This window comes from Mobula hypostoma, chromosome 6 (genome assembly GCF_963921235.1).
Source record: "Mobula hypostoma chromosome 6, sMobHyp1.1, whole genome shotgun sequence".
NCBI classification, from domain to species: domain Eukaryota; kingdom Metazoa; phylum Chordata; class Chondrichthyes; order Myliobatiformes; family Myliobatidae; genus Mobula; species Mobula hypostoma.
The window spans coordinates 70,371,280-70,390,752 of NC_086102.1; the positions used below are offsets into that span (position 1 = coordinate 70,371,280).

Genomic DNA, 19,473 nt, shown 5'->3' on the forward strand with positions numbered 1-19,473 from the left:
CTTCAAGAAACCTTTCCAAAGAGAGGTTATTCCCATTAAGTTACAAGATCTATAACTTTATTCTTCTTTCAGAACAAAAAAAAATTCAGTTATTCTGGAATATGTTATTAGAGGTAAAGTGTTCTGGGTTGATGTTATTGTAATATTTTATCATATGCACATTTGCACTTAAACAACAGGAGGTGCACATCAGTGGATAACTGGAAAAGGACAATGGAAGTACTTTGGAAGCTTATTTTTATGATAAACATTTTATTGAGTATTGCCCAATGTGCCAAACAGATTACAGTTTTAAAGAAGAGATGTGTATTGTGTTACTTGGATAATTAAATAGCAAGTTCATATACACAATAATTGCAAATCGTCTACTCTTGGTCAAAATACATTTTCTATTGCTCATTCATATACCAAAATTCAGCAGATGGTTTTGACAAAAAGCAAACTTGGCCTTTAAGACAAACCAAGATTTCTATGGGTGGGGAAGAACAGCTTGATGGATATGCACCTGAAGGAGCAAACCCAAGGCATAGGTTACAGACAAAATACATCTATACGAATAAACGGATGAAAAAACATCATGTCCAAAATAAAAGTTCATAGAGGGAGAATTTGAATTGGGTCTCTGTCAAAGCCCTTTTAAAGATTTAGTTTGAGCTGTGATTTAAGCAAGTGACATGATCTTGAATATCGGATACCCGTACTTGGCAGCATAGTGGCCTAGATTATAGAATTGCTGCTCGTCGTTACTGCAATCCAGGTAAAATAATAATATTCTGTGTAGTCTATATGGAGTTTGCATGCTCATCTAATGACTGCTTGGGTTTCTTAAGGAGTGCTCCAGTTTCCTCCCACATGCTTGGTAGTTAATTGGCCCCTTTAAATTGCCACTGGTGTATAATTAGATGGTCAATTCTGGAAGCAAGGTAGAACTCAATTGGTCCAAATGTCTTCCTCCCATGTTATAAGGAAATATGAGCTAATCAGATCTGCTATAACCTAAACATTCACCAGTGCCACTAGAAAGTAAGACAACATTCATACAAGAAGAACTACCTAAATAAGGATTTTTTTCCCTCCATTAGTTTCTGGTTATTGCAGTTAGAAATGTATAGTGACTTGAAGCTTGCAAATGCAGTCTGTGAAAGAGATGCACATTTTCAACTGTTTATGCATCTTCCTGTCACACCACTTCTCACAGCCTTGGTTCATATTAACCTACATTGTAACTATTCATATTTCAGTTGTGGAATTTGAAACCACATTAAGAACAGGAACTTCAGATCCCAGGGAAAAACAAAAATATTTAAAGTTAGCAATTAAAGACATCTTTAGGTTTAAGTTTAGCAACCTTTTAGCTGCAGTTCCAAGATATTATCTCACATTATTTACATTTTGTTCCAATCCATGAATGTTAATTTTTTAAAAATTCCTCTCCGCACCTTGTCTCTGGACATTGCCATTTCTTTAGCAATCTGTCTGTGTTTGTATTACGAGGCCAAGTTGCTAGCTCTATGCTCAACCAAGAACAGATGGAAAGCATGCAAGGAGCTGGCTGGATTTGAACCCAGGACCACTTGCCTGATGCTGACCGATGCTGATGCCATTACACCACTGGCCAACATAAATGATAATATTTTATAAATAAATCATTCTACTTTATCAACAGATATATTACAATGATATAGTCTTAGATAATCTACTCAAGGTTCAATGAACCAAGCAACACACATAAAAATTGCTGGTGAACGCAGCAGGCCAGGTAGTATCTATAAGAAAAGGTACAGTCGACGTTTCGGCCGAGACCCTTTGTCAGGACTAACTGAAAGAAGAGATAGTAAGAGTAAGATGGTAAGAAAAGATAGAAAGTGGGAGGGGGAGGGGGAGATCTGAAATGATAGGATAGCACTATCAGGGATGCATCTCACCCTAACCATGGACTTTTTACTCTCCTCCCATCCAGTAGGTGCTACAGGAGCCTCTGCTCCCACACCAGCAGGCACAGGAACAGCTTCTTCCCTGAGGCTGTGACACTGCTGAACCTCTCATCACAGCGCTAAGCAGTATTGCATTCGCATTGTACTGTCTCAGTATTTTTATATTTATGTGCTGTAGCACTTTTTTAATTCGGTTATTTTGTAAATAACACTATTCTTTGCATTTCTGGTCAGGTGCTAAATGCATTTCATTAGCTTTGTATCTGTACTCGGCACAATGACAATAAAGTTGAATCTAATCTAATCTAAGAGGACAGGAGGGGAAGGGATGGAGCTAAGAGCTGGACAGGTGATTGGCAAAAGGGATATCAGAGGATCATGGGACAGAAGGCCTAGGGAGAAAGAAAGCGGGGGGGGGGGGAGCCCAGAGGATGGGCAAGGAGTATACTGAGAGGGACAGAGGGAGAAAAAGGAGAGAGAGAAAAAAAAGTATTTTAATAATAAATATATAAATATATAAATAACAGATGGGGTACGAAGGGGAGATGGGGCATTAACAGAAGTTAGAGAAGTCAGTGTTCATGCCATCAGGTTGGAGGCTACCCAGACGGAATACAAGGTGTTGTTCCTCCAACCTAAGTGTGGCTTCATCTTTACAGTAGAGGAGGCCATGGATAGACATATCAGAATGGTAATGGGATGTGGAATTAAAATGTGTGGCCACTGGGAGATCCTGCTTTCTCTGGCGGACAGAGTGTAGGTGTTCAGCGAAACGGTCTCCCAGCCTGCGTCGGGTCTTGCCAATATATAGAAGGCCACATCAGGAGCACCGGACACAGTATATCACCCCAGCCAACTCACAGGTGAAGTGTCACCTCACCTGGAAGGACTGTCTGGGACCCTGAATGGTGGTGAGGGAGGAAGTGTAAGGGCATGTATAGCACTTGTTCCGCTTACAAGGATGTGCCAGGAGGGAGATCGGTGGGAAGGGATGGGGGCGGGGGGGGAAAATGGACAACGGAGTCATGTGGAGAGCGATCCCTGCGGAAAGCGGGGGGGGGGGTAGAGGGAAAGATGTGCTTAGTGGTGGGATCCCGATGGCGGTGGCAGAAGTTACGGAGTTGTTGGACCCGGAGGCTGGTGGGGTGGTAGGTGAGGACAAGGGGAATCCTATTCCTAGTGGGGTGGTGGGAGGATGGAGTGAGAGCAGATGTGCGTGAAATGAGAGAGATGCATCTGAGAGCAGAGTTGATGGTGGAGGAAGGGAAGCCCCTCTCTTTAAAACAGGAGGACATCTTTGTCCTGGAATGAAAAGCCTCATCCTGAAAGCAGATGCGGTGGAGACGGAGGAATTGTGAGAAGGGGATGGCATTTTTGCAAGAGACAGGGTGAGAAGAGGAATAGTGCAGGTAGCTGTGAGAGTCTGTAGGCTTTAGTAAACATCAGTAGATAAACTGTCTCCAGAGATACAGACAGAATGAACCAAGCTGTGAAACTTCACAGATTCAGTAATAAATATGCTGGAGGAAACAAAAATAACTTTGCATTTCTATAAAGAGCAATGTAGAAGGATACAATTATCTTGATTCCTTACATGCCAACTAATGACAGTGAACTGCTGCATCCTTATGGTGATGATACTCTGGAGAGAATTCCAGCACGCTAATTCAGTGACCAGTTCAAGAAAACAAGTATCAGCCACATACGAAAGAAAACTTGGAAAAAAAATACCCTTAATATTCAATGGCAGAAGTTACAGGCAAGAGAGAAAGTAATGAAATAAAACAGAAATTCAGATCACTCATGCTGCAACCTTTATACATGTTTTGCAGATCAGGTGATGAATGTTAAAATGTGCTGAGCTACACTTGAAAATACCTCAATGCTTGAAATTGCCTCCCACTGGATTACATCCTTTGAACAAACGGCTGATGACATTAAATAAATCATTTTACATATATTCACAAAACTTAAATAATTATATAGCCACCTTTAAAAAAAGCAGCACATTACAATATGTTTAAGCATATTATCAATTGCTATATTATCTAATGTGTCTCTGGTCACCAAGGGCACAGAAATCAAAGTAATGGACTTCATTGACTTAACATGTCCAATGTATTCAGCACTGAGTCACAAAAGGTATGCTTAAAATAGTTGGTTTTATGGATGCTTGGAGGCTGAGCTCAGGTTATCATCAACTGATTCAACCAAGTGTACTAGATGACAGGTCTTATACAGCCAAAAATGAGTAAGTTATCTGTGCAAGAGCATACATAATGTTCATTATAAAACAGAGGAATTGGCGACAATAATGTCTTGGGGGGGGGAAAAAGTAGTGATAGTTGAACGATGGCTACAGAAAAATCAGGAGGAGTTACAATTCCAGGATATAACATACTTGGAAAGATGGAGCGGAGCAGCAGTTATGTTAAGCAAAACAGTATTATTTGAAAAAAGGGATGCAATTGCAATGAAAACAAATACAGAATCCTTTTGGATTAAAAATTAACAATAATAAAGGTTCAATAACATTACTATGCATGATCCTTACAAGTTGTGTACCCCACAGAATTTTCATACATAATTTTAGAAGTGACAAGGTACAAGAGCCATACTTAAAAATTCCCTCATGAATTAAGGCCAACCAGTAGAATTAGGTGAAAATTCTGAAGAATTATAAGAAGCAAGCAATTTTCATGCACATTTTGTACACAGGTGACCCTTGTGTTATGGCCATTCAAGTAACGCAAATTCACTGTTTTTTTTTTACAGAATTTATGTGGGACAAAGAAAGTAAATCTTTCAGTGTGTTTCTTGAAATATGAGCAGATGATGCAGCTTAGAGTTACAGAAAATTGTGAATCTGACCATCTTCTATCATGTGGGAATCATTTGTACCTCAACAGATTCACGATAACCAGGCAAACATTTCACTATCAAAATGCTTTCCACCTAGTAATAGTTGCATGTGACAAGAAGCACGGCTAAGAACAGGATAATGATATCTCTACAAGTTATACCAGACCCTGAAAAATTTTATTCTTTTTACAGTAATGCAATTCACAAGCCATAAGAATAAATTATATAAAAAAGAATTTGAAGCATCTCTGGATAAAATGTTCTTTTCCAAAATTAAGATGAAACTGACATTAGAGAACTGCACAATGCGATTTCTTTTAGCACATAAAATGAGTGAATAATCTAAATGTAATGTCAATTGGTACGAAAAATTTAATACATAAAATTATATTCTTGAATATCGCTACAACATAATAGAATGGAACAAATCACAAGTAATAGCATTGAGAAAATTTAATGTCATTTTCCAGGCTTTTAATAAGTGTTTCTGTTATTTTTAAAAAAACACGTTATCAAAATATTCCAACTTATAAAATACACGGAAGTGATAAACAGATAGTGAGGCAATCCAAGTCTGCGTTGAACAGGACTTAGATAACATTCAAACATGGGCTGACTCATGGCATGGATGTTATTTGATACAGTGCTGCAAAGATGCAGTTCAGTCTGGAGTTGGGAGGCAATTGATAAAAAAAGTTTCACTTATGGTGTGTAGCTTTTATCATATTGTTGCACACAAGATTTCACTGCTCACCATGATATATCATTATGGTATCTGATTTACTTCCTGTAATGTCAACCTGTTTACTCTGGACACAAGTGGGGTCAGAAACATGGGTCAGGTGCACGGCCAGAACTTGGCTCACAGTGTCCCTTACCTCCCAAGTCTGCAGCTAGAACCAGAATGTCAACTAGGTAAACAGACAAGCTTGAAGCTGTATATCTGTGCTTAGCTGTGAACTGAGTACAAGAGGGCGGGCGAGGGACAGAATGAAGGAAGGTGGCAGGCGGAGCATGCATGTGTATAACCAACTACATATCATTATGAAGCCCATGAAGCAGAGCCAAGGGACAGGCCATTCAAGTACCTGTAAAACAGCATCAACAACAAAAGAATCTAACCGTTTCCACAAAAGAATCTAACCGTTTCCTCTAAACATTCAACAACATTGCAACCTTCCAGCACCAATCCCTGTGAAACACCTAAATCATCACAGCTACAAGAATAGTCAGGGACTGCCTATTATATAGAGAGTGTTTCACTTTTCTAGTTCCATAAACATTTCTATCACTTACCGGACTCAAGCCATTGACTAAATCAGATGGGCTCCAGAGTACCCTTAACTCTCCTGGCAATATCCTGACAGGCACCCTAAACACGCACTCCCTCAAAAACAATATGGTAAAAGTATACACCACTTTCAAAAAAAACATTGCAGTATCTCCTCACTACTTCTTTCACAACATCACCTGAAAGCACAATGTCTATCATTCAGGCGCAAAGAGTCAGAGCAATACAGCACAGATAAAAACCCTTTAGTACAAGAAGTCCATATTGACCATGGCTACAACTGCTAGTCACAATTTCCTGCATTTGACCCATGTCCCTCGAACCACCTCCCCTCCACCTTTCTGGCAGCTCATTATCGCTCTCAGTGTGAACAAGTTGCCCCTCAATGTGTAAATCTTCTCTTTATCATCCTAAATCTATAGCCCCTAGCTTTAGACTCCTCTACCCTGGGGAAAAAACTTGTTACCATTCACTTTCATCCCTCACAATTTTAAACACTTCTATAAGGTTGCCCTTCATTCTCCTTCATTCCAACCTCTCCCTATAACTCAGGCCCTCTAGTTCTGACATCATCATTGACAATCCTCTTGCATTCTTCCTAGTTTAATGTCTTTGCTATACACTGTGACCAAAACTGTACACTGTACTCCTATCATGCCCAACCAACTTATACAAGTGCAACATCATGTCCCAACTCCCTTTACTCAGTGTCCTGACTAATGAAGGCCAGTACGCTAAATACCTTTTTCACTATCCTGATTTCCTTCTTAAGAGTATTCCTAAACTTTTTACTAGTCCTTTACAAGGATTTGCTTGTCCCCAACTCCTAAACTCAAATTATACTTTCTTCTTTTTCACGACCAGAGCATTGATATCTCTTATTTGCCAAGGTTCCCTTAACTTGCCAGGATTATCCTTTATCCTAATAGGAACATGCTGTCCCTGTGCTTTTGATAACACACATTAAAACACCTCCTGCTTGTTATTCAATATTTTCCTTTCAAACAAGCTCACTTGATCGACCTCTCCTGGATCCTGCTTAATTACCCCAAAATTACTCCTGCTCCAGTTTAGGCCCCGAACCTGTGAACCTGCCCTATCCTTTTCCATCATTATTTTAAACCTCATAATGTGGTCACTAAAGCTGAAGTGATATTGGACTGCCACTTCTGTTACTTGCCCTACCTCATTCCCTGACAGGAGGTCCAGTTTTGCATCCTCCTAAGTAGGGTCTTCATATATTGACTCAGGAAACCAAGAGGCTTTCATTTGATCACAAGAACATAAGATATAGAAAATCTCAACAAGTTTGGCTGCAAGACTCATTTCTATAATTCTTACAAAACATTTAAAATTCCCCAATGTTTATCTTCTTAAATATCCAAACAGAGTTGAAAGATGGGATCATGAGTTTTCATTTATGTTATACAAAACTTCTACAACAAAAACTTAGCAATTGAAGCAGCAGAATTTTCCTTTAACAATAGAGGAGAATAAGAAGGTCTGTTCCTTTTATTTCTTCCCTTCAACCACAGGTCAGGAATTTCTTTAAAATGGATATACATTTATTTATAGACAGAATGTAGACACAAGCTGCATACCTCCAGACAATAATTTATGAGTGTGATGTACTAGAATGCCAATATTAATGATCAAGATATTATGCAGTAAGTGGCACTTAGTTCAAACCCAATTAAATTTTAGTTTAAATGATTACTTTACCCATCAGTCTTCAAAACAATTATTCTCTTAACAACCAAATTGCCTTTCAGAATATTTAATCATTTTATATTGGTCTACTCCAAAGGACTGTTTCATTTTAGCAATTGGTGCAATTGTTAATTCAACAAATGAATATATTATAAACAAATTAATACTCCATTATCCATTGTAAATCACAAGATATATACAAATGACAGATCTATTCTGTCCATTTTTACTTCCAATGCAAGTGCTCTAGTCTTTCCCAGTTTTTCCTAATTACATGTGATGAAAACAAATTGTTTAACCTGCTATTTTACACAGAAAAGATAGCTATTTTGTCACTTTTGGATTAAATTAATTCAAATTGCTATTTAGTTGGCCTCAATGTTTTAGTTTTTTTTTAATTTTAACTTGATTATTTTTTTTTCAGATTTGCTTCATCATATGATGCAATAGTAGCTTTCAAAGCTAAGATACAGTTTGTTTGGGTGTGATCAATAACCAACAAAGCCTGGACCGGAGTAAATTAATGGTTACGAAGGTAGAAAAGAACTTAAACCAAATGGAGACAGCGGGTAGCGGTGAGAAGAAATCCCACTGGAGATAAATCTAGAATGCTTGAGAAAAAGGGCAGGTGGAATACAGTGAGTAGATTGGAGATACAATTACAATCTTTAAGAGGCTTCAAATAGGCAATGCTTAGAAGAATATGGTCCTAATGCGGGCAAGCGAATTAGTATAAATGTGCAACAAGGTTGGCTGGATGTAGTGGACTGAAGAGCCTATTTCTGTGACTCAGTAACCAAATGGCATCAGGAAGGAACAGAGTATACACACACTTCCACTAACAAATATGGCCGATGTAATAAAGATGCAAAAGAAATAAACAAGACACTGACGGATGAACAACAAGCAATAATGACAATGGTTCAGAAAATTAAGATGCTTCAAGGGACAGAAAATATTGACGGGAGTTGTCCATTGGCCTCCAAACAAAAGCAGTCATGTAGGAAATTAAACTAATTAAAATCACACAGGAACTTTGAATTAGAAATATATGTAACAAAGATACTACAGAAATCTTGAATAAAACTAAATTAGCAATAATAGTGCGGCAGATGAATTCCTGGAGTGTACGTGTGATGATTTTTGGACAAATATTTTAGTATAATGTAGGTTTCAGTGCTGGGGCCACTGTTGTTTATTGTATGTCTGCGGTTATGATAAGTTGTCTGCTGACGACATGAAGATTGGTGGTGTTGTAGATAATGCAGTGTTTGCATAAGGATTCAGAGATATGGTTTAACTGCAAAGCTGGGTGGAGTGATGGCGATGGATATTAATCCAAACAAGTGTAATGCATTTTGGGTTGGCTCAAACTAACAGAACATGTACGTACAATGAGAGGCAGGGACCTTCGAGGCATTGATATAGAGAGGGAGGTTGGGATCAAGACCACAGCACCCTGAAATTGATGACATGGGTGGATAAATAGTTCCTTCATATTCTTGGACATTGAGTACAAGAGTTGGAATTTCATGTTGCTACTGTAGAAAACATTGGTTTGGTTGCACTTGAAATATTGTATGCATATCTGGTCATCACACTAAATGGATGCTGTAGCGTTAGACAGAGTGTAAAAAAAAATTCTTCAGGATGCTGCCAGGAATCGAGGTCTTTGGTTAAAAGGAGAGATTGGATTGGTTGGAATAGCTCTCACTGGAGAACAGGAGGCCAAGGGGTGATCTTATAAGGTTATGAGAAGTACAAGCAAGCTAACTAAACAGTCTTTTTCTAAGAGAAGGGGAATCTAAAGCTATAAGTCACAGATTTAAAGTAAGAGGAGAAATATTTAAGGGATATTTAAGAGCATGTTTTTAAAAAGCCTTTGGGCAGGTACATGGATAGAAAAGGAATAGAGGAATATGGGCCAACTGCAGGAATAGCATCTTTGTAAGCATGGACAAATCCAGACAGCTTCTGGACTAATCAACTCCCATATAAAGTAATGGTGTAGAGATAAAAATCACTAAATATAGTTAAAGAGATAAACATATGAAAGGTATCATCAGAAAAGAGAAAAACAAAGTAGAAATATGATATTGACTCAGTGCATCAAGCACGATTATAATGAATGGCCAAATATGCTCCAAATTTTTTCATGTTAAATCTACTTCTGCATATATAAAAAAAATCTGACCTTTAATTGAACTGATTTCATATATTGACAAGTTCTTCATTGAGTCACATCTCAGCTTAGTATTCTTTGCATAATATTTCAACCAGAGCACTACATAGGTGTTAAACTTCTAATATATAATACGTATGTAAGTTGGCTGTATATTACAAAATAATATATTCTTCTCTGCACATTGGGGTGCTTCAGATGGCAACCTTGCCATTTGTTTATGATCTGTCAAGAATACACACACACACACCCACCCTTGGTCTGTTCTCTAGTGAGAAATATCCCAACCAATCCAATCTCTCCTTGTACCAAAGACCTCCATTCCTAGCAACATCTTTTCTCATAAATTAGGGGAATCTGGTTTCTTAATTTAGTTTTTGTTCTTTAAGGTTTGTCCCAAATAATGGCTGTCCCAATTAACTGTATATATAAATGAAATGATTTCACTACTTCAACAAGTTCAGAATTACAAAGAATTTGAAGGAATCAACAAACATTTGAATGTTACAAAGAGAATGAAGATTTGGAGGATGCATATTCTAAAGCACTGTATGAAGGCAGTCCATTATCTGTACTAGATGTCTGCGTTAAATGAGAAAATTGGTTAACATGTCAACTCTTTGTGGAAAAGCAATCAGCAAGGGAATGGAAACCTGAACTGCTGAAATAATGGGAAAAAAACAAACCATAGTCAAATACAAGGATACAATAACCACCTGATAATAAATATACACAATATTACATCAGACCAATTTATTAATATTTTTTTCTCATCAGGTTCTCTGCCTTAAATCAAATAGATCTACTTGAGGGAAAGAGCTATTAGGAAATCACTAATATATCCAACAGAAAATTCAGGACAAACTTTACCTATTAATAATGTTACCCAAAGAACTTACTACTATTAGCAGTAATTGAGGTGAACAGATCAGACTTAAGGAAAAAGCAGGTAGAAAGGAAGAAAAGGATATGTTAAAGTTAGGCAAAAGGGGAAGAGTCGTATGTAAAATATTTTTGACCTGTTGTATTGAATGGTCTCATTCACGATTTCACTTGACTAAAACAATTTACCACTGGCCAGATGACAGGGTCCAACATTCTGAATTTTTCCTATCTGCCAGTCTACATACTCAGCATCCCTTTATTCAGCTCTTCATTTGATAAGTAAATCTTCATTTACTTATCAGTTATTCTTCAAAACAGTCAGCCTCTCTATCACTTTCACTCATCTAAAAATAGTTATTACTGTATACTGTCATCATCCTACATTAACTTGGCCTCTAAATATTCATTCCTAATGGGCTCGAGAAAGCTTTTTTAAAAATTATTCTAGCTTGGTTATGCCAGGTAAAGGGAAACAAATCAATTCAAAAGGTAGAGTAGTAGTCTCACAACCCAAATGCACTGTGTAAGAGGTTCTGTAAGAGTACTGCATACTCCAGCACAACCTCCCTGGAAGATTTATTTGGCAGCCAACATCAATGAAGCATACAACAAAGTGTTCCTGGGCAGTTAAATTATTAAAAGTTACAAGAGCAAATCACAACAATTGGATCACAGCAGGGGCTTCACTTTCAGATGAGATCAATGCTTTCTATACTTGCTTTGACTGTCAAAACATGGAGGAACCATCTTGAATTCACATGGCCCCAGGTGATCCTGTGATTTCAGTCTTTGAGGCCAATGTGCAAGCACCCTTCAGTAAGTGAAGCCAGAAAAAGCATCTGGCCAGATTGAGTACCTGGTCAAGTACTAAGTGCTGATCACCTGGATGGAAAGTTCACTGAGATCTTTACTACTTGCTTCAGCAGTCTGAGGTACCCACCTGCTTCAAGCAAGCTTCACTTACACCAGTACCTAAGAAGAACGTGGCAACCTACTCAATGACTATTGTCCAAAAGAACTTACATCAACAGTGAAGAAGTGTTTTGAGAGGCTGGTGATGAAACATATCAACTCCTGCCTGGGAAGCGGCTTGGTTCCGCTCCAATTTGACTAGCAGCACAACTGGTCAAAAGCAGGTGCCACCTCACTAGCTCTTCACTCAACCCTAGAACATCTGGACAGCAAAGATGCATATATCAGGATGCTCATTATTAACTATAGCTCAGCATTCAATACTATCATCCCCTCAAAACTAACCAAGCAGCTTCAAGACCTTGGCCTCAATACCTCCTTATGCAGTTGGATCCTTGATTACCTCAGTTGCAGATCCCAATGAGTTTGGATTGGTAACATCTCCTCCACAATCCCCTTCAGCACAAATGCACCACAATGCTGTGTGCTTAGCTGCCTGCTCTACTTGCTTTACATTTACAACTGTGTGGCTAAGCACAGCTCCAATGCCGTATTCAAGTTTGCTAATGACACCACTGTGGTAGGATAAATCAAAGGATGTGACAAATCAGCATATAGGAGGGAGACTGAAAATCTGGTTGAGTGGTAGAACAGCAACAACCTCTTACTCAATGTCAGCAAGACCAAAGAGTGGATTATTAGCTACAGGAGGAAAACAGAGGTCCATGAGCCAGTCCTCACCAGGGGATCAGAGCTGGAAAGTGTCAGCAACTTTAAATTCCTCAGTGTTATTATTTCAGAGGACCTGGCCTGGGCCCAGCACACAAGTGCAACTACAAAGAAAGCATAGCAACACCTTTACTTCCTCAGGAGTTTGCAAGAATTAGCATGACATCTAAAACTTCTATAGATATGTGGTGGAGAGTATAATAACTAACTGCATCACAGCCTGCTGTGCAAACACCAATGCTCTTGAATGGAAAATCTAACAAAAGGTAGTGGATATAGCCCAAGCCATTGCAGGTAAAGTGCTCCCCACCATTAAGCATATCTACATGTAGCATTATTGCAGGAAAGCACCATCAGTCATCAGGGACCCTCACCAATTAGGCCATGCTCTTTTCTCACCTCTGCATCAGGAAGTTGGTACAGGTGCTTCAGGTCTCACACCATCAAGCTCTTGAACCAAAGGGAATAATTTCACTTGCCTCATCACTGAAACATTCCCACAGCCTATGAACTGACTTTCAAAGACTCGTCATCTCATGTTCACAATATTTATTGCTTATTTATAATTATTACTCTGTTTTTATATTTGCACATAGTTGTCTTTTACACTCTAGTTGACTGAACAGTTGGTGCAGTGTATCATTGATTCTGTTATGGTTATTATTCTATTATGAATTTATTGAGTATGCCCACAAGAAAATGAAACTCAGGGTTGATAATACATTTGCAGTGAACTTTTATATTTAGCTTCAGTTCCCAATTAAAACTTCAAAGACCAATCTCAACAGTAAAATTGAAGTAAACAAGAGAATCCAAGGCTATTCTCTCATCATTCAAGAGATGATTTCAGAGCAAGGCACTATCGGATTAATGGAGTATACCTGTTGGTTTTTGCAAATGTCACACATTTAGGCCAACACAGTAAGTTACAATGGTTAGGGAAAAATAAATAAAAATTCAATATTCACTACACTATCCAAACAGATATCATACTTTCCTTTGTGTCTTAAGCATCAAGATCAAGATTGACTAAGCCTTGTGTCGGAGATCAAAAATTCTTCTCAACCTTTCTTTCCTACACATAATTACATAACTGTTCTGAAATCAGACAAATCTTTCAGTTTACATAATCTGGTACTGAATAAACAGCAAGAAAGACGCAATTGCATAATCTTTTTAGCTGGAACATGCTAGCTGCCATAGAAGTCCGAGGAAATATCCTGAGACAGGGATATTAAGTGAATCAAACTATACCTAAGCTGTCATTCCAAAGGCAAGCTTCTGGTACCATCTTTTCATTGTTCTCACCAATAAACTCCAAATGAAAGTTCAAAAAACAATTAATTACATTTATTTTGCCACTATGCATTCAGTGATTCAAACAATGAAAGAAATAGCATGCAAACTGTCTGGCATTAAACGTTATAGCAACAATATCTCCAAGATCACTTGATAAAGCTCCAAATATATCATAGAGAAATTCAAAGGAATCCTTAACCTATTATCCCCAAATGACAGATTACTACACCAATTTATTGTGCTTGCAATTCCATGCCTGAGTCCATTACTTCAAAAAGAGGAGAGCTGTTTGAAATCATGATATAGTTAGTACAGACAGGACCCTGAGATACAGAAAAATAATTAAAATAAGATATTATTGATATTTTTATTTTAAATAATTTGATTACTCCTTGCCCAAACTATGACACATATGGATGTATGCAGATTGATTGCTTTTAATCCCTAGCGCTCTGTGGAATAGTAAAACTCTGATAATCTGCCATCTGTGAAGTGCACAGTCAGCATCTGACTCATCAGGACTGCTGTTTCCCACACTGTTCAAACTGCAGGACTCTTCTTTCCTGATTCACTCTTCCACTTCACTTTCCACACAACTGCAGGAGATGTTACTTCATTTTTTTTTCACTTCTTCCCTTCCTGCCATCCACAGATTAAACAGGTGAAGCTGTAATCCACCTGCATTTCTTCCAATACAGAGTAGTTCATTCAGTGTTCATTACATTATTTCCAGTAAAAAGGAGAAATCAATTGCAGAGTGACCACTAGGCAGTATACTCTGCTCAGTCCACAGAATAATCCTGAACTCTCAGTCCTTTGTCACTTGAATTCTCCAACTTTGACCTCCTACACAGTTCCAACAATCTCTAATGTAAGCCATAAGAGCAGAAACCAGTTTACCTTTTGGACAAGTTACAGCCATTGTGACACAATACTGAATTCAACTATTTCAGGTAGCCAATATATTTTCTCCTAAAACTGCTTTCAATGCCAACCTATTCTTTCTTTATTTTTCTTTCCTTTCTATTGGCCATAATTAGAAAGGACGATGACAAGTTTGGTTCAGCGTCTTCATACAACTTAAAACATGCTTGCTTTCTCACTTCTCTGATTCTGATGAAAGGTCACTTACTTGAATACTTTCCCCAAGACGCTGACTGATCTGCTGAATTCTTTCACCATCTTCAGTTTTCGTATTGCAAGTTTATTCTGGTTCAGCATTATTTTTTAATTATTTGATGACTGTAGTTTCAAAGTGTGTGTGATAACTGCAATGGGTAAGCTACATTGTATGCCAGTACTGATATTTTTAGTGTATTTATGGGACTTCCAAATCTCAGACTCAACACTCCGCTTAACATCAATTGGGCTTGTACATGGTAATCAGTTGATGCAATGGTCAAATGTTAGATTGTTCAAACTAACTATAATGAAAACATTCTTCTGAAGTAGTATGCCCATAAATCATAGTAAAATTTTTAGGGGAGAAGAATCAATCAAAAAAATGAATGGAAGATCAAGTAGCTTATGTTGTTTTTTTAAATTTACACCAATAGTTGGAAGGTCTAAGATTTATGCTAAGTAAAAATTATTTTATATTATACAGAATACCTGATTAAACCAAAATTAAAGATCAAAGATACATGAACTGGAACAGTAACTCCTAATGAAAGGTATATAAATTAATATCAGAGAAGTGTACGCTATGAACTAGGAAAACAAAGATGAAATGATACAAACACCATTTATTCAAAAGTCAATAGAGGTACCGCATTATGTGCAATAGATAAAAAAAATGGCAAAAAACAATGCAACTGAATTAGAATATGAAAGAGCAGGGGCAGATTTACCCTGCATACGGAGTTTGAAATCTTTAAAGACAAGATTTTAGACTTCACTAACCATGTCAACTGTGGGAATATGTACACTGCAACTATAGGAGTTGCAGAAACTTCTCATTTCAACAATTCTTCTTGGCACATTCATCATATCAAGGATGACTTGCCTCCACTTCGGCTAAGTGGGAGATAATGGCTGTGTAAGAATTCATCCAATAAAGGGTGACTGGTGCATAGTTCTTGACAGAGCAAACTCTCAGTCCAATGACAAGTCCAAAACAACTGAAATTCAGGTTCATGGGTAAATGTATTCACATACACTCCTACATGTATCATTTTCCAACTTCATTCCTTCCCTTCTTCAGATCCCCCCTCCCATCACTTCCCAAACTTTCTTTTTCCACTACCTCCTTCTTGCAACCTTACCCCTCCTTGTTCTCTAGCTGCTGTCTACTCATTCCCACCAACAGTGCCATCTACCACCCTATTAAAAGCAATTCTCCAAACAGTTTCTACCCAACACCTGATCCTATCCTTAATCCAATCAGTCACACTGCCCAAAGTCCAGAAATCCCAGACCTCTGCATGTTTGGCTCAGTGCAACGCATTTGCATTTAAAAAGATGTTTGTATTTTCCAGTTAATCAGGCACAAAGAGAGACAACTGCTGAACCTTGGCCCTTTCTGAACAGTTATATTGCAGATTAGAGTTTTAATGCACTTTCTTCCCAGCGTTCAATACCAAAGGTGAAAATATCATAAATCCTAAATTATGAAGCCTCTTTTAAAAATACTAGTTACAGCATCAGTTGCTGTATGGAATCTGACAAGCAATCAATTTCAGGCCACACAATCACAACCAATGGCCCTCCTGGCCACAAATCATTCTGTTCATGATCAGTCACTCCCATAGGCGAGCCTACTTTTGCTTTACTCTGAAATTTTTTGTGTTTAATCCCAGAGGTAGAGCAAATCAGACTGCAAACTATGCATCTGTTTACACCAGTCCTCACTATAGATCTAGCTTACATCATGAACAGGGTAATCTGGCATTGGCACAAAGGTGCCTAAAGGAAGGAATCCCAAACTCCCACACCAGTACAGGCCACCTCTCCATGTCCATTTTTAGGGTGTAAACCCAATATTCCCTCAATACTGAAGTCAAGTCCAGTTCTGAAATTTCAGCATTTATAAGAGGCATAGGACTCAAAGCTAACTGCAAAGGTAACCCAAATGAAAAACATAAATTAAAAAGTAATTAAGCAATGAATAACCCACAGAATAGGTTTAAACTTCTTACTATATTTACAATTCATCTTGGATGGAGGATACTATCAGCAAGGTTTGCAGACTTAAAAGCAGTGGCATTAGGTCAAATGATGATGAAAGCCATTGTATCTAAATATTCAGAAACATCACATAATAGGTAAATTTTAAAGTGAATTTTGTAGAAAAATAAAAACAATGAAAACCAAAAATATCCAATGAAATACTATATTGAATAGTGAGTGAGAACGATACTGTGTAGAATGAATACAGAGGGCTATTAAAAGTACAATTAAGTGACAAAATCTAATTAACCTACAAGTACATCTTCTGCAGTATGAGTATACGATTCCAGCCATAGGCAGGCTTGCAAACAAAGTCAATCCTTACTCCAAGAGTTCAAGATAGCGGAAAACATTAAAGAAGTAATCCAATAGCAGGTTCATTGTAGGAAAATGTATAATTAAATGAGTGTGCGTAAATAGAGTAGCATATTAATCTTGGATGACTTCAGTGTTCTTGAAGACTGGATTAATCAAATTGCAAGTGGTGGCCATATGAATCAATTCATAGAATTATATAGTATCCTTAAGCATTTAAAATGAATTCAATGTAAAAAAAATACTTAAGGCAGTTGAGATCACAGCATGGTAGAATTTGGATTTGAAACAAACATGCTACACTTAAATATAGGAGTTACAATGGAATGGGCTTTAGTTGGTTAACTGGACCTGGCAAACAGATGAAAAGGCAAGACAAGTGAAAGACAGATAAGGAGATACTTCATGACTCCCAGCAAAGATGCATGATACGAGGTAGAAACATAATCAGGAATGGGGAGCACTGGGATGTGAATCAATAGAGTCTAGTGAGGAAACTGAGAAGGAAAACTAACCATGCTACAGATGATGGAAGTCTTAAATATCATCATTAAATATATAGTTAGGTGGCTGGAGGAGGTAAATGCTGGGAGAATGTTTCCTGAAAGTGTCTTTTTCATTCTTTGTAACTAATGCCATTGTTAAACAACAGCTGATCCAAAACACGTAAATATCAAAACTAGGTTCGGATAGCGCTGAGAGCTATGGTAACAGTTTTATTAAAGAGACACTGTCTCTAAAGTCAGCACACGGTGTAGGCAAGCACTCTTCAAAGATAATAAACACTTAAAAGGTAGAGACAAGGAAGTTCAAAGACAATCAAGGAAACTAGCAAGAGACGAAAACATCTACAGCTTACAAGAAAGCGAAAAGGTAAACTTCTGCAACTGACGGGGAAAGTGCCCTCTTCGGGGACACAAATGCCCCGCTCCGAGGTTCAGTCAAGCCCCGATCTCTGCTTAAAGGGGTAGGCGGGCTCCCTGTCACCGTGGAAAGGGCTGACACACCCCAGTCTCAGGCTGACGGCCCGGCCAGCAGCGACGCCCGAAGCCTCCCAGCGGGCGCTCCGGGCTGGCCCATTAGCGACCCAGAACCGCGGAGGCACAAGTACCGGGAGACGGCCTGCGGCGGGCCACACTTGCCCCTCACCTCATGCACATGCCTAACGGAAGGGAAGCTCGACCTCAGACGCGGCGCCTCCACCTGCCTCGCAATTGCCCTCCCTCGGCCGGCCGCTCGGCCTTGCTCCGCCGCTTTCTTGCCACACAAACTGTCAATCGGCGGACAATCCCCTCCCGGAGCCAGGCACGGGGAGGGGTCACGTAAGCCCCGCCACCATTCCCGCCCCTACAGCACGTCACGGCCGTCCGCAATCCCGCGCGCCCCCATTGGCCGGGCACGCAGATGTTCCGCAAACATTGACGCGTAATCACTGCGCCGCGTGAATGGCTGGAAATGAGTTGTTTCGGGTGGATGTGCAGAGGAGGAAGGGGAAGCTGGGGTCAGGGGGAGACAAAAGGCCACGATAGGGAAAGTGGAAAGAAGAAAGAGCGGGGGAAAAAACCTGATGCGAATTATTGTAGGTGCTCAAAATCCAAGAGATTCTGCAGATGCTGGAAGCGCGCACACACACACAAAGTGCTGAAGGAACTCAGCAGGTGAGGCGGCATCTGTGGGGAGGGAATAAACTGTCAACGTTTTAAGTGAGACCCTTCATCAGACTGGAAAGGAAGGTGGAAGAGGCCCGAACAAGAAGGTGGGGAAGGGGAGTCGGAGGCAGGAGTACAAGCTAGCTGAGGATGGGTGAAACCAGGTGAGGGAGAAGGTAAACAACAGGAATTCTGCAGATGCTGGAAATTCAAGCAACCCACATCAAAGTTGCTGGTGAACGCAGCAGGCCAGGCAGCATCTCTAGGAAGAGGTACAGTCGACGTTTCAGGCCGAGACCCTTCGTCAGGACTAACTGAAGGAAGAGTTAGTAAGAGATTTGAAAGTGGGAGGGGGAGGGGGAGATCCAAAATAATAGGAGAAGACAGGAGGGGGAGGGATGGAGCCAAGAGCTGGACAGGTCATTGGCAAAGGGGATATGAGAGGATCATGGGACAGGAGGCCCGGGGAGAAAGAAAAGGGGTGGGGTGGGGGGGGAACCCAGAGGATGAGCAACGGGTATAGTCAGAGGGAGAAAA

At 39.2% G+C, this 19,473-nt stretch overlaps 1 protein-coding gene across 1 annotated transcript in view; it reads right to left on the reverse strand.

Moving 5' to 3' along the window:
* The window catches only part of LOC134348090 (transcription regulator protein BACH1-like), a 69,977-nt gene extending 51,373 nt beyond the window's left edge, over positions 1-18,604 (reverse strand). Inside the window, exon 1 of the mRNA XM_063050937.1 lies at positions 18,437-18,604. The gene's annotated coding sequence lies outside the window, so the exon portion shown is untranslated. The remainder of the gene's footprint in view (positions 1-18,436) is intronic.
* Positions 18,605-19,473: the final 869 nt, after the last annotated feature.